Source organism: Phacochoerus africanus, chromosome 4 (genome assembly GCF_016906955.1).
Source record: "Phacochoerus africanus isolate WHEZ1 chromosome 4, ROS_Pafr_v1, whole genome shotgun sequence".
In the NCBI taxonomy this organism is placed as follows: domain Eukaryota; kingdom Metazoa; phylum Chordata; class Mammalia; order Artiodactyla; family Suidae; genus Phacochoerus; species Phacochoerus africanus.
In genome coordinates, this window is record NC_062547.1 from 74411903 (window position 1) to 74425436 (window position 13534).

Here is a 13534-nt window from a genome sequence, read left to right on the forward strand (position 1 = left end):
ACAAAAGCAGGTTATCTTCTCTTCAATCGTTCTTCCACCCCCAAGCCTTGCCCCCGCCCCCAGCGTCTCTCCAGCCGCCCACCCGGCTCCGCCCTCCGTTCCGCGCAGCCTTTGCTCCCGGCCGTGTTTTGCGCGGCTCCCGCCCGGCTCGGTGAGGTGGGGGGTGGCCGGGCGCGGAGTGGGGGGGGGCGGAGGTGGCGGAGTCGCGAGTCGCAGCGGCGGCCGCGGCGGGCAGAGGAGATGCGGCCGCGGCGCGCCCCCGGTCCGGCCGCCGCGCAGCGCCTCCCCCGGAACCGACGCCAGCGCGCGGGGGGCCGGGGCTGAGCCCCCTCCCCCAGCGCAGCGCCGTGGGCCCGGGGGCGGGGAGAGCGCGCGCCCCCAGCCCCCCACCTCCCCACCCGGGGATGCCTGGCTGAGTCGGCCGGGCCGGGACAGGTGCGCGCACGGACCCCCCCCCCCCCCGCCCCGCCACCCGCGCCCTGCCGCCCTCGCGCTCCCTCCCGCGCACTCGCGGCGGCCGCGGCTCCGAGGTAAGCGCCCCGGGGCGTCTGCGAGAGGGGGCTGGGGAGGAGCTATCCTGGGGGTGTCCGTCGGCACGCAGCTGGGGGGCTGAATTGTTGGCAGGGGTGGCCGGGTCAGGCGCTGTAATGAGGGGTCTGGGGGCCCCGCCACTGGGAAGGGAATGGATTTGGGCCGGAGAGGGGGTTTGTGGAGCTCTGTAACCGAAGGATCTGTCAGCAGCGCAGCTGAGGAGGGGGCTAGGTTTTAGGGGAGTCGCAGTATGGAGCGGTATAATGGGGGTCCAGGAACAGCGCTTTGAAGGAGCTGGATTGGGGCCTGGGGCGCTGAATGAGACTCCATAATGGGGGTGTCTAATGGCACTGCAGCTAGGGGGGGGCTGGATTGTTGACTGGGGGCCTGTATGTGTAGCTATAATGGGGGTTCAGTCGGCACCGCAGCGGGTGGAGATTTTGTCCGGGGCGGGGGGGGGGGCTGTAGGAGGCACAATAATGGGAGCTCGCCGCTGCGCCGCTGGGGAGCTGGATTTGGGCCCAGGTAGGGGGTTCAGGACAGGCAGGGGGCCTGCTAGCCCTGGGTGGGGGTGGTGTTGGGGGGCGGGGCCCTGAGAGCTAAGTCGAGGGCGACCAGGGGCTGGTGAGGGGGTCCCGGCGCAGTGAGGCCCCTCCGCCCCACTCCGAGGTCCAGCCGCCGCACCTTGGGCGCCCCTGAGCCCTCTCCAGCCTCACGCCCGGCCCAGAACAGTCCAGGGCCCGGGCCGCGGGGGAGGGGCTGCAGTGGGGGGGGAGACAGTCGGCCGGTCCGTCTGCCCTCGCTGCAATGGGGGCCCAGGGACTCGGGGGCCCCCCCAAGAGCTGACAAAGGGACAAAGAAAGCATCTCTTTCCAAGCGCGCCGGGAGGGGTGGGGGGTGCCAAGTGTGGCCCCCCTCCTGCGGGCGCTGATTGGTCTCTGGGGCGGGGGTCACGTGCCCCCCTGTCCCACTCTCCGCCTCCTGGCACCCTCGGAGTTTGGGGCACCTCCTAGATGGGGCGCTGCCACCGTAGGGAACCTTCGCCCCCGCCTCAGCCCCTAACTGGGGCTATAGACACTGGAGCTGAGAGTATCTGCAAGAGTCTTGAGGCTGGGGGTGACTCCTAGACCTTCAGCCCCGATTTGGTTCTTTCCGACTGAGGTCTTTCACATCCTCCCTCTGAGGTTGTCATCTCTGACTCCCAGACTGGAGGGGAAGTGGGGCTTGGGGTTAGAGGAGGAGGCCCTCAAATTTGGGGAGGGGATCTCTTTGGTGGTTTAAGGAAGAAGAGGGAACTGATGACTGAAGCTTCAGAAGGGCCCCCTAATTTGCAAAATTGCATGGCTTCACGTTTTTCTGGGTTCCCTCGCTTCTCAAGAGGCATAATGCACTCTCCAAAATCAAAGTAGAGTCCCCATGGGCCAGCCCCTCTCCTACAGACACCAGCCAGCCCCTTTCTCACATCCTAGCAGATTTGGTTTCATTCAAGGATGAGATTTTGGTATATCTGGGCAGTTGCCGAAACTCCATTTAGACAGAGTACGGATTGTGGGGGGATGCCTGGGAGTTGTGCATAGGGTCAGGATTCTCCTGAGAGGGAGTCCTGAGCTCTTGGGGAAGGTAGCTGGGGGTCCCTGTGGCCCATAGGAGACCCCTTGGATATCAGGTAGATGGCAGCCTGGCAGGAAGTCATTAAACTGTAGCTTGTCCACCCTGAACTGGCCCCTTCCCAAGAACATATGGGGGAAACTGAGGCCCAGGGAGGCAGCAGAATGGGCAGAGAGGGAAGCCAGGGCTCTCTGCTGCTGGGGCTGTTAGATAGGGTCAAGGAGGAAAGGAGCCCCCTCATCAGCTGAAACCCAGATGCTAGCCCAAAGGTTTCCTTGGAAACCCAACCCCACCACCACCCTGTGGACTTGGGCAGGGCGGAAATTAGACCTGGAGCTTCCAATGCCCCACCTGGCTCCAAAAAGAAAAAAACAGAAACGCAGCATTGAGAAGTCAGGGACTGAGAGGAGAGGTGCTGCTGTGTGGCCTCAGACAGATTCCTAGCCCTCTCTGGGCTTCAATCTCCCTAGAAGGTGCTCTTGGTTTTAGGACCTGAGTAAGGGGAGGTGAGGCAGCAGAGAGAGGTCCCAAGGAATACCCTGGATTTGTGACTCCCCCCCCCCCTCTAGTCCCCACGTGTCCTCTGCCCTGGCTGAGCACCGGCAGGGTTCCTGTAGCCTCGTCTGCCTTGTGGTAAGATGGTGTCTCCCAGCGGAGGTATTGAGTCACTTGGGAGGGAAGGGACCATTTACCTCTGTCCACTGGGTAAAGAAGGTGCTGGAGGTTTGGGCTTTAGGAGGGTTTGGCATCTGTAGTGTGCTCAGGGCTTGAGATCTGAGTTGCTGGGGTTACCTGGGGCTGGACCAGGAAGATAGAAATGAAACTGTCCTTGCAAAGGTGACCCTGACGTCAGCTGGCAGGACAGGTAAGCTGGGTCCCTGCGGGCTGAAGGATGTGCTGGCCGATGACCATCTCCTAGGAAGGAAGGTGTCCCTAGCTGACCCTGAGGTGTGGCTCTGTCCTGTGTGCCCAGTCCTTTGCCAGGTGATGATGGAGACCCAGGGGAGATTCAGCCAGGGTCAGGACAGGTGGAAGCAGGGAAGGCTGCCTGGAGGAGATGCTGGCCTTGGGCTTGAAGGATGAGAAGTCTGTTTCCAGGAGGAGAGGGGCACAGGGACTCCGGGTGGAGGGAGCAGTGAGGATAGCCATGGAGGAGTGTTTGGGGGAGCCCTGAATGGCTGTTCTATTTTAAGGGTGGGAGACAGTAGTAAGCAATGAGGTCTGAGAGGTGGCAGGGGCCATGGATGCCGAGCTGAGGAGTGGGTCTTATCCCTAGGGCAGCAGGGAGTCATGAAAGATATTAGAGCAGAGGAGGGAATGGGCAGTGTTTCAGAGCAGCCATGAGGAAAGGTAGCTACTAGGAGACAGATTCCTGGAAACCAAGTGAGCTGCTCAGAGGGGTGGAGAGCCACCCATCCTGGGAGGCAGGCAAGTGGGTTTGGGCAGCCATTTTTCCAGAATCGTGGACAAAGGTTTAAGATTCAGTGAATCTGAAACTCTAAGCCCTTAAAGGGGCTGCAGATTCCCAGACCGATTCATCCAAGCCCAGTGTGATTGGGGTTAACTGGATGGGGCCTCATTCAGGAGAAACAGGGACATGGAGGCTCAAGGCAACTGGGGAGGGGGCTCCAGCCACCTCCTCACATCCTGTGGTCAAATTATCTTGGAGCTGGCCTCCGGGTAGGGGGCCCAGGGGACAGACCCCCACGCTGGATACCCCCAGCAGCATGAATGGTGCAGGTTTGGTTTGCCAGAGACAGGGTTTGGTGTGTGGCCTGAGAGGTCTGGGCCTGAGCCACATAATTCTCTCTTATTATCACGGTCATTCATCACCTGCCCTTGAGGGATGTCCAGATGAAGTGGCAGACATTATAATGCACTAAGGAGGTGACTTGGAAGGCCAAGGACCCCTCTTTTCTCTCCTTGGGCAGGGTTACAGGCCTCTCCCCGACCAGCCATCCTTGCTGCCCCTTCACTGGCCCCAGAGTCCAAAGGTGGCCGCCCCAGGGCCTGCTGGGAGGGAAACCTAGTCTAGTAAGGACTACATTTCCCAGGATGCATCTTGTCCCAGGCTGAGCCTGACTTCCAAGGGCAGATCTAGGAGAGAACTTCCCAACTTCAGGATCCCAGAAAAGGTTGTGGGTCCGTGGGTTCTCAGGAGGGCCATGGGGAACACCTGGTCCAGAGCAGTTGGGAAGATCAATCACTGAACAAATGCTCCCAATGCCCCCCCCACCACCACCATGTGTCACACCCTGTCCTGGGTGATGCTGGAATTCCAGAGAGGGAGGTTTAACTCTAGTGCTTGGTCAGCCCTCAAGTGTCTTCCAGGATGGGGGAGGGGAAACAGAGGCAGACACTGGCCCTCTTTGCTATGTGGGATTAGAGTTGGGGCAAAATGGGGCTGGGGAAAGCTGGCTCTGCCCAGTGGATCAGGGAAGATGCAATTGAGGAAGGGGCATTGCAGATGATGGATGTGTAGGAGTTCACTGGGGAGTGGGGGAAAAGCCACGTATTTTCTGATAGTTTCAGAACCTTCTCCCTTCCTTGAAGGCCCAGTCACAATCCCATGGGGGCAATTAAGACAGCCCTTCTGAATTTTTGCCCTTGGAGGTTACCACAGTGGTTGGATCAGACTTACCTGGGGTTGAATATATCTCATCATGCTTCCTCTCTGAGCCTCGATTCCCTCTTCTGTGAAGCATGGATGCTATTCTTTCTCTCAGAGAGTTGAACGTTTAAGCAAGAGGATGCAGGCAAAATGTCAGGCTTGATCCTGTTCTTTTTTTTTTTTTTTTTGTCTGTTGTCTTTTGTCTTTTTAGGGCTTCACCTGCAGCATATGGAGGTTCCCAGGCTAAGGATCTAATCGGACCTGTTGCCACTGGCCTTCACCAGAGCCACAGCAATGCCAGATCCGAGCTGCGTCTGCGACCTACACCACGGCTCACGGCAATGCTGGATTCCTAACCCACTGAGCAGGACCAGGGATCAAACCCACAACCTCGTGGTTCCTAGTTGGATTCATTTCCGCTGCACCACAATGGGAACGCCTGATCCTGTTCTTTTCTTACTCTAGAAAAAGGAATATTTTTGAAAAGCGTAAACTTGTGGCCCCTGGCCCTGATCTCACTGGGAGCTGTAGGGTCTTAGTTCTCATTTCATGAGTTGACAGTTACTTATTGAGTGCCTACTGCATGCCAGGTGCTGGGAAATCAGTAATGACCAAGGCAAACCAGGCTCTTCCCTTGTCAGAAAGTAAATCAAGTATAACAAATGCCCTGAGGATGACACTGGATGATGTTGCTGAGAAGGGTGGGGCTGTTTTAGCTGATGTCAGGGAGGATGTCTCTGAGGAGGTGGCATTTGTTTTTTTGTTTTTTTGTCTTTTTGCTATTTTTTTGGGGCCACTTCCGTGGCATATGGAGGTTCCCAGGCTAGGGGTCTAATCGGACCTGTTGCCACTGGCCTTCACCAGAGCCACAGCAATGCCAGATCCGAGCCGCGTCTGCAACCTACACCACAGCTCACGGCAACGCCGGATCGTTAACCCACTGAGCAGGGGCAGGGATCAAACCTCATGGTTCCTAGTCAGATTCGTTAACCGCTGCGCCAAGACGGGAACTCCAGGAGGTGGCATTTGAACTGAGACTTGGAAAAGGAGCTACTCATGCAGAGAACTGGAGGAAGAGCATTCCAGGCAGAGGGCACAGCCTGTGCAAAGTCCCTGGGGCAAGACCGGGCCTGTCGTGTTGGAGGAACAGGAAGGAGGCCCGTGTGTCTGGAGCAGAGTGAGTGAGGGGGAGAGAGGGAGGAGGGGAGGGCAGAGAGGGAATGGGGGCAGGTCATGCAGGGCCTTGTGGCTACAGGGAAGGACCTGGGCTTTTACTCTGAGGAAAGTGGGAGCCCTGGAGGGCTGTGGGCAGAAGATGGGTGGGACCTGGCTCAGGTATCCACAGGTACCTTCTAGCTGCTGCAGGGAACACAGATTGTGGGCAGCAATGGCCAGAGCTGGGGGATCAGGGTGGAGGGGACTGCTCTGGTCCAGGTGAGCAATGATGGGGGCCAGCCAGGCTGAGGCAGTAGAGGGGGAAAGAAGTGGGCAGATCAGGGTAGACCTTGCTGTTTTTTTTCTTTGGCCATGTCATGTAGCAGCTTGATGTGGGTTCTCAGTTCTCACATTGATTGAACCTGGGCTGCAGCAGTGAAAACACTGAATCCTAACTGCTAGACCACCAGGGAACTCCCCTGCTTTCTTTCTTTTTTTTTAAACTGGAGTATATTGATTTACAGTGTTGTGTTAGTTTCTGGTGTATAGCAAAATGATTCAGTTATCCATATATATGCCTTCTTTTTCATATTATTTTCCATTATGGTTTATTATAGGATATTGAACATAGTTCCCTGTGCTTCACAGTAGGACCTTGTTATCTATTTTATGGATAGTAGTTTGTATCTGCTCATCCCAAACTCATAATTTATCAATCAGGGTAGATTTTGAACTTGTTAGATGTGCAGAGGGACTGAGAGCCCCTTTCTCTGGAGGCAGGTGGTGCTTTGCTTAAGAGTCTGATGTCTGGACCATAACACCTAGGTTCAAATCCCAGTTTGGCCATGTCCTAGCTGTGCAATCTTGGTCATATTAACTTGCCCACTCTAGGCCTAAATTTTCTCAACCTATAAAATGGCGAGGAAACCTTTCCTCCCTACCCCAACAGTACTTTCTGCAGTAGGTGCTCCATAAATGTTTGCTATTATCCCCTTTTGTGGGTTTTTGTTTGTTTGTTTGTTTGTTTGTTTTGAGAGGCCACTCCCATGGCATGTGGAAATTCCTGAACCAGGAATCAAACCCATGCCACAGCCTTGACCCTAACCACATTAGTGACAATGCCAGATCCTTAACCCACTGAGCCACCAGGGAACTTCCCAGCTATTACTGCCTTTGAATGTCTAAGCCCCAGGCTCTGAGAAGACATGAGGCACAGATTGGGGTGGCAAATTCCCTGAGTTCACTCAGCAAAACAGGGGCTGCTGCCCCTCACTGTTCTCCACTGATGCACAGTTCTCACGTCCCATCCCCCAGAACCCACGTCACTCTGCCAGCATCTCTGCCATTCCTCAGCCCTGACTCACCAGGACTTGTGGTCCACTGTGACCCCAGGGCCATCCCCTAGGACCTATTTCCTGCCTTTGTCTTCCTCAAGATCGATCGCCAGGTATTCTGTGCCCAGCAGCATTTGGCATGGCCCACCTGCCTCTTGCCCAGCATCTCCAGCGTTGCCCCCTTCCAGACCTGCCTTTCTGGTCTCATCCCACCTGAGAATCCCCATGGCCCCCTGGACAGGGCCTCTAGGGAGGGGCAGTGATGAGGAATTTGGGGTGGGAGAATCAGCCTGGAGGACAGGATGGCTCCCAGAACGTCAAGTGAGGGGGGCCAGGCTCACCATCTTCTGCTTCCAGGTCAAGGACCCCAAGGGCAGGGACCAGATCTGTCTCTCCTCCCTATAGTGGAACCCCATCACCCCTCTTTGCCCCCCAAACTGGGCCCTAAGAGCAAGAAGGACTCTTCTGTATTTTTTGCAAATTGGGGGCAAGACCAGGGTCTGTTTGACCCCAGGCTTGTTCCGAGCCCCCAACTTGGGAATCTATGGGTTCCTGACCCCCAAGCCCCAGCCTGGATTTCCTAGGGGTCCCCAGCTCCTTCTAGTGGCCCCCTCCCAGGCCCCCTAATTACCCGCTGGGTATAAATGACACTTTAATTTCCTTGGAATGGTCGCCGCATCATGAGGAAAGCAACCCCCCCTCCCCCATTCCTAATTGCAAGTTGCTGCTTCTGATTTGCCTCCTGGCAGCCCAATTTCCAAACAGTGATTAAAATTAATTACCCGGGAGGGCACCCCCCCATCTGGGCTTGGAGCCCTGGAGACCTGTCCTGTCCCCCAGTTGAGGTCCTGCCTCTGCCACCTGGTCCCCTTCCTGGCTCCCTGAGTGGCCTGGGACTGGAGCAGCCTCTCTCTGGGGCTCTGCTTGTGTATCTGCAAAATGCGCATTTAGGTAGTTCAGCTTTGCTGACAGATGGTACATCTTGGGCGCCCAGTGAATGTCAGCAAGAGGCAGTATAGCCACATGGCCTGGGTTCGAATCCCGACTGCACCATTCTGTGCTGTGTGACCTTGGCCAAGTGTCTTAACCTCTCTGAGCCTCAGTTTTTCCCTATGCCAAATGAGGATAATAGTGCTGGTCTCCGCTCCATAGGTGTGGGCAGGAAACAAGATCAGACATGTAAAGGGCTTGGCCCAGCACCTGGCACACAGTAGGGGCTTCATGAGAACCTAAATCCCTTCTCTGTTGGGCTGCTGTGGAGTATACCCGGGAGACAGCTCGGGTACTTTGAGTACCATCCTCTTTAAATGAGACGCTCAGCATTAACTGGGTGCTTACTGCATGCCCAGCTCTGGGCCAAGCCCTTGACACACATGATCCTGGTCAAGGCTGAGTCCCTGGCCATGTTGGCACACGGTAGGTGCTCAGGAATCCTGGAACAAACCCCCATGTAGCTCTTTCCTAAGTAAGGACCATTTGTGGGATGTTCATTCAGCTGGTATTTCTTGAGCACCTACTCTGTGCCAGACCCCCTGCCCCCAGGGAGCCGGCATTCCATCCCCAATTTACAGAGGCAGAAGCAAACCCAGAGAGGGAAAGGGTGTAATCCTTGGCTGCACAGCAGAAAATGCAGTTTACTAAGCACCTGCTTTTTGTGTAGCTCATTTGCCCACGATGATAACCCACTGGGAATGGTTGTCATGCTCGGCGCACCAGTGCGGAAAGGGGTCTCCAGGAAGCAAGAATTCTGGGAGGAAGGTGAGGCCTGACGTGGGAGCACTGGCTGGCCCCCTAGGCTAGGGAGGGATGGGCTCACCAGCACGGAGGGAGCATTGAGAGTGAGGGGCCTCTCTCGTCGGCGCCCCCATGGCCCAGGGCCCAAGGGACTCCCTCTGGCCACTCTGCCAAGTTCCTAGACAGCCCCAGAGCCTGGCTGGGCTGCGCCGGGGGCGACCAAGGCAGCTGGAGGAGGCAGCTGTAAGCAGAGCCGGTAACTAGACCTGGATGGCACAGGGGCCCGGCTGCCCAACAGGGTTACTCGATCCCCCCAGGGACGCTGGGCCCCGGAGCTGGAATCCTGGGGCGGCTGGGCCGACAGGAGCTCCTTCTATGGAACCAGAGACGGGCATCCCGCCCCCATCCTTGCCATGGCAGATGGAGAAACAACAGCTCCAGGCCCGGCCCGGGGTCACCAAGCCACCTGCTATGGTATAGAGAGGCCCAGAGAGGGCGAGCTGCTGGCCCACAGTCACCCAGCAAGGTCACTTCCCATAGAGCAAACACATGTACCAGACTTTGTCCTAGTGCCTTATGTTATGGTCTTATCTGGAAAAGGGGGAAGTCCCAGGGGTCCTCATAATCTTATGATATGGCAGGTCCCCTCCTGCCAGCATCTTCTTACTGTTCCTCTCATGGTTCCAGCCTCCAAGTCTTTACCTTTTCAGTTTCCTCCACTTGGAGCACCCTTCCCCACCTCTTCCCCACAGCTTCCTCCTCCACCTTCAGGTCTCAGTTCTTTTTTTTTTTGTCTTTTTAGGGCTGAACCTGCAGCATATGGAGGTTCCCAAGCTAGGGGGTCAAATCGGAGCTGCAGCTGCCTGCCTACACCACAGCCGCAGCAACTCAGGATCCAAGTCATGTCAGCAACGCCAGATCGCCAACCCAGTGAACAAGGCCAAGAATCGAACCTGCGTCCTCCTGGATGCTAGTCAGGTTTGTTAACCACTGAGCCACAACAGGAACTCCCAGGCCTCAGTTCTAATGTCCCTCCTCCAGGAGGTCCCCCTGAGCACTGGCTAAAGCAGCCCCGTTGCCATCACTTTCCCATCATCCTCTGCCTTTTCATCTTTTAAGCTTTGCCGTCATTGTCAGAGATGGGCTGTTTTTTGCTAAGCTTTTCTTTTTTAACTTAACTCTTATTGGAGTATAGTTACAATGTTGATATACAATGTTGCCTAAGTTCTGGTTTTTTGGTAATGTGTGTACCCTCATCCCACTGGACTGGGAGTCCCCAAAAATTAGGGTTTTGCAGTTTTGGCCACTGCTATGTCCTGATGTGGGGAATAGCATCTGGCACTCAATAATTGCTCATCCAGTGAGTGAATGAATAGCTTCCAATTTGGGATAGAAGGAGCCAGAGCTGGCCAAAGATGCTTCCAAGTTGGTGAGGAAGGGCGAAGCCAAGGGAGGAGTGGTGGCAGGGAAAGCCCCGAGAAACTCAGCTCCCCCAGGAAAGCAGTCAGGGAAAGCTTCCTGGAGGAAGAGGCATTCACAGGTAGACTTGATGGGAGAGCAGAAGTTGACTCGGGTTTCAAGGAGAGGAAGCGAGGTTACGATGTCTGGGTGATTGAGAGGGCCTTCTGAGGGAAGTTTGTGGCTTAAGAAGTCTGAAAAGGTCCCCCTGGCAGAAGGGACAGCCTAAGCAAAGGCCTGGCCATGGGACTTGTGAATTTGGAGCCTGCTTGCCAGGAGGTGAGGGCAAGTGGAAGGTAAAAGTCATTCCCAGGGTGGGAGGTGTCCTTAAAAAAATCAAGTTATATGGAGTTCCCGTCGTGGCTCAGCAGAAACGAATCTGATGAGGAACCATGAGGCTGCAGGTTTGATCCCTGGCCTTGCTCAGTGGGTTAAGGATCCGGTATTGCCTTGAGCTATGGTGTACATCGCAGACACAGTTCAGATCTAGCATGCTGTGGCTGTGGCGTAGGCCAGCAGCAACAGCTCCCATTCGACGCCTAACCTGGGAACCTCCATATGCTGAGGATGCGGCCTTAAAAGGACAAAAGACAAAAAAAAAAAAAATCAAGTTATGAAGTTGGCTCTTTCCCCTGCGGGCACTCTGGAGCCACAGCAGGGCTTTGAGCTGGGGAGTGGCAGGGTCTGAGCTGAGCTTGTGATATACAGTAAAGGGGTTGCTTGTTAGTGGGGGTGGAGGATTAGAGAGGAGGGTGGGCATTGCCCTTCAAGCCCAAATTCTCAGAAGTCCAGGTTAGGAATGCCCAGGCCAAAGGGACCAAAATGCTAGTCCCCAGATCTTTCACTTCTGGCAGTCTCTGGAAACAAGAAGGATTTATGGCAGATTGACAGTAGAACTTCCTGGAGTTCCCATTGTGGCTCAGTGGGTTAACACAGCTAGTCGGGGTTCCCATTGTGGCGCAGTGGAAACAGTCTGACTAGTATCCATGAGGATTCAAGTTCAATATCTGGCCTTGCTAAGTGGGTCAGGGATCCTGCATTGCCATGAGCTGTGGTGTAGGTTGCAGATGTGGCTCAGACCCTGAGTTGCTGTGGCTGTGGTGTAGGCTGGCAGCTGTAGCTCCGATTTGACCCCCCCAATTCAACTCCATATGGGAATGCCCATATGCTGCAGGTGTGGCCCTAAAAAAAGAAAAAAAAAAAAAAAGAACCCAACTAGTATCCATGAGGATGCATTTCACTTAGTGGGTTAAGGATATGGTGTTGATGCAAGCTGTGGCATAGATTGCAGTTTCAGCCTGGATCTGGCATTGCTGTGGCTGTGGCATAGGCCAGCAGCTGCAGCTTTGATTGGACCCTTAGCCTGGGAACCTCCATATACTGCAGATGAGAATCCTAAAAAGAAAAAAGAAAGAGAGACGAAGGAAGGGAGGAAGAAAGAAAGAAAAGAAATAAAGAACTTGTTAAGGCAGAGAGGAACTTGCATAGGAACTTTTTATTTTTTTTAATTTTTATTTATTTATTTTTTGTCTTTTTAGGTCTGCACCTGTAGCATATGGAGGTTCCCAGGCTAGGGATCCAGTCGGAGCTCCAGCTGCCAGCCTACACCACAGCCACAGCTATGCGGGTCCATGTCTGGGACCCACACCACAGCTCACAGCAACGCCAGATCCTTAACCCACTGAGCAAGGCCAGGGATCGAACCCGAGTCCTCATGGATTCTAGTTGGGCTCATTAACCCCTGAGCCACGATGGGAACTCCGAGGAAATTTTTTGTAACTGCTCCCTTGGCATATGTAAGATCCTCCCTACTTGCCTGCTTATTTCTGGGGAGCCTGTGGCTAGACTCTTCAGCACAAAATTGGAACATGAAATGGAATTGGATATTTTTTGCATAATAGCAACATCATGGTAATAATATAACTGATGCCTCCTGTGGGCTTACTATGTGCCAGTCCTGTGCTCGCCCAGCCCTTCCTCTATATCTGAGTTGTCCAAAATAGTGGCCACTGGCCTCGTGTGGCTGTGGAATCACATGTGGCCAGTCCCAGTCGAGATGCACCATAAGTGTAAAGCACAGATTGTAAAGATTTAGGAAGAGAATCAGGGAACTCCCTGGTGGCCTAGTACTTAGGACTTTGCTTTCACTGCTACGGCCCAGGTTCAATCCCTAGTATGGGAACTGAGATCCCACATTGAGCCACTCCATGCTGCAGCCAAAAAAAAAAAAAAAAAGTACAAGAAGTAGAATGTGGAATGTCTTGTTAACCATTTGATTTGTATGTTGGAGTGCCCTTCATGGCTCAGTGGTCAACAAACCCGACTAGTATCCATGAGGATGCAGGTTCGATCCCTGGCCTAGGATTCTGCGTTGCTGTGAGCTGTGGTGTAGGTTGCAAACACAGCTTGATCTGGTGTGGTGTAGGCCAGCAGCTACAGTTCTGATTCAACCCCTACAGAGGAACTTCCACATGCTGAGGGCATGTCCCTAAAAAGACAGAAAAAAAAATCATTCGTATGTTGATTACAGGTGGAAATAGCAATCTTTTGGATCTATTGGGTTAAACGAAACATATCATTAAAATGAATTTCAGGGAGTTCCCGTCGTGGCCCAGTGGTTAACGAATCCGACTAGGAACCATGAGGTTGCAGGTTCTATCCCTGCCCTTGCTCAGTGGGTTAATGATCTGGCGTTGCCGTGAGCTGTGGTGTAAGTTGCAGATGCGGCTCGGATCCCGTGTTGCTGTGGCTGTGGTGTAGGCCAGCGGCTACAGCTCTGATTCGACCCCTAGCCTGGGAACCTCCATATGCCGCGGAAGCAGCCCAATAAATGGCAAAAAGACTAAATAAATAAATAAATAAAATAAAATAAAATGAATTTCCGGAGTTCCCGTCGTGGCGCAGTGGTTAACGAGTCCTACTAGGAATCATGAGTTTGCAGGTTCGATCCCTGGCCTAGCTCAGTGGGTTAAGAATCCGGTGTTGCCGTGAGCTGTGGTGTAGGTCATAGACGTGGCTCAGATCCCGCGTTGCTGTGGCTCTGGTGTAGGCCAGCGGCTACAGCTCCGATTAGACCCCTAGCCTGGGAACCTCTATATGCCA

The 13534-nt window shown here is 54.6% G+C and overlaps 1 protein-coding gene across 1 annotated transcript in view; it reads left to right on the forward strand.

The window, feature by feature from the left end:
• The first annotated feature begins 471 nt into the window (after positions 1–471).
• Positions 472–13534, forward strand: part of SEMA6B (semaphorin 6B) — a 33956-nt gene continuing 20893 nt past the window's right edge. The window contains exon 1 of the mRNA XM_047777446.1: positions 472–530. The gene's annotated coding sequence lies outside the window, so the exon portion shown is untranslated. The remainder of the gene's footprint in view (positions 531–13534) is intronic.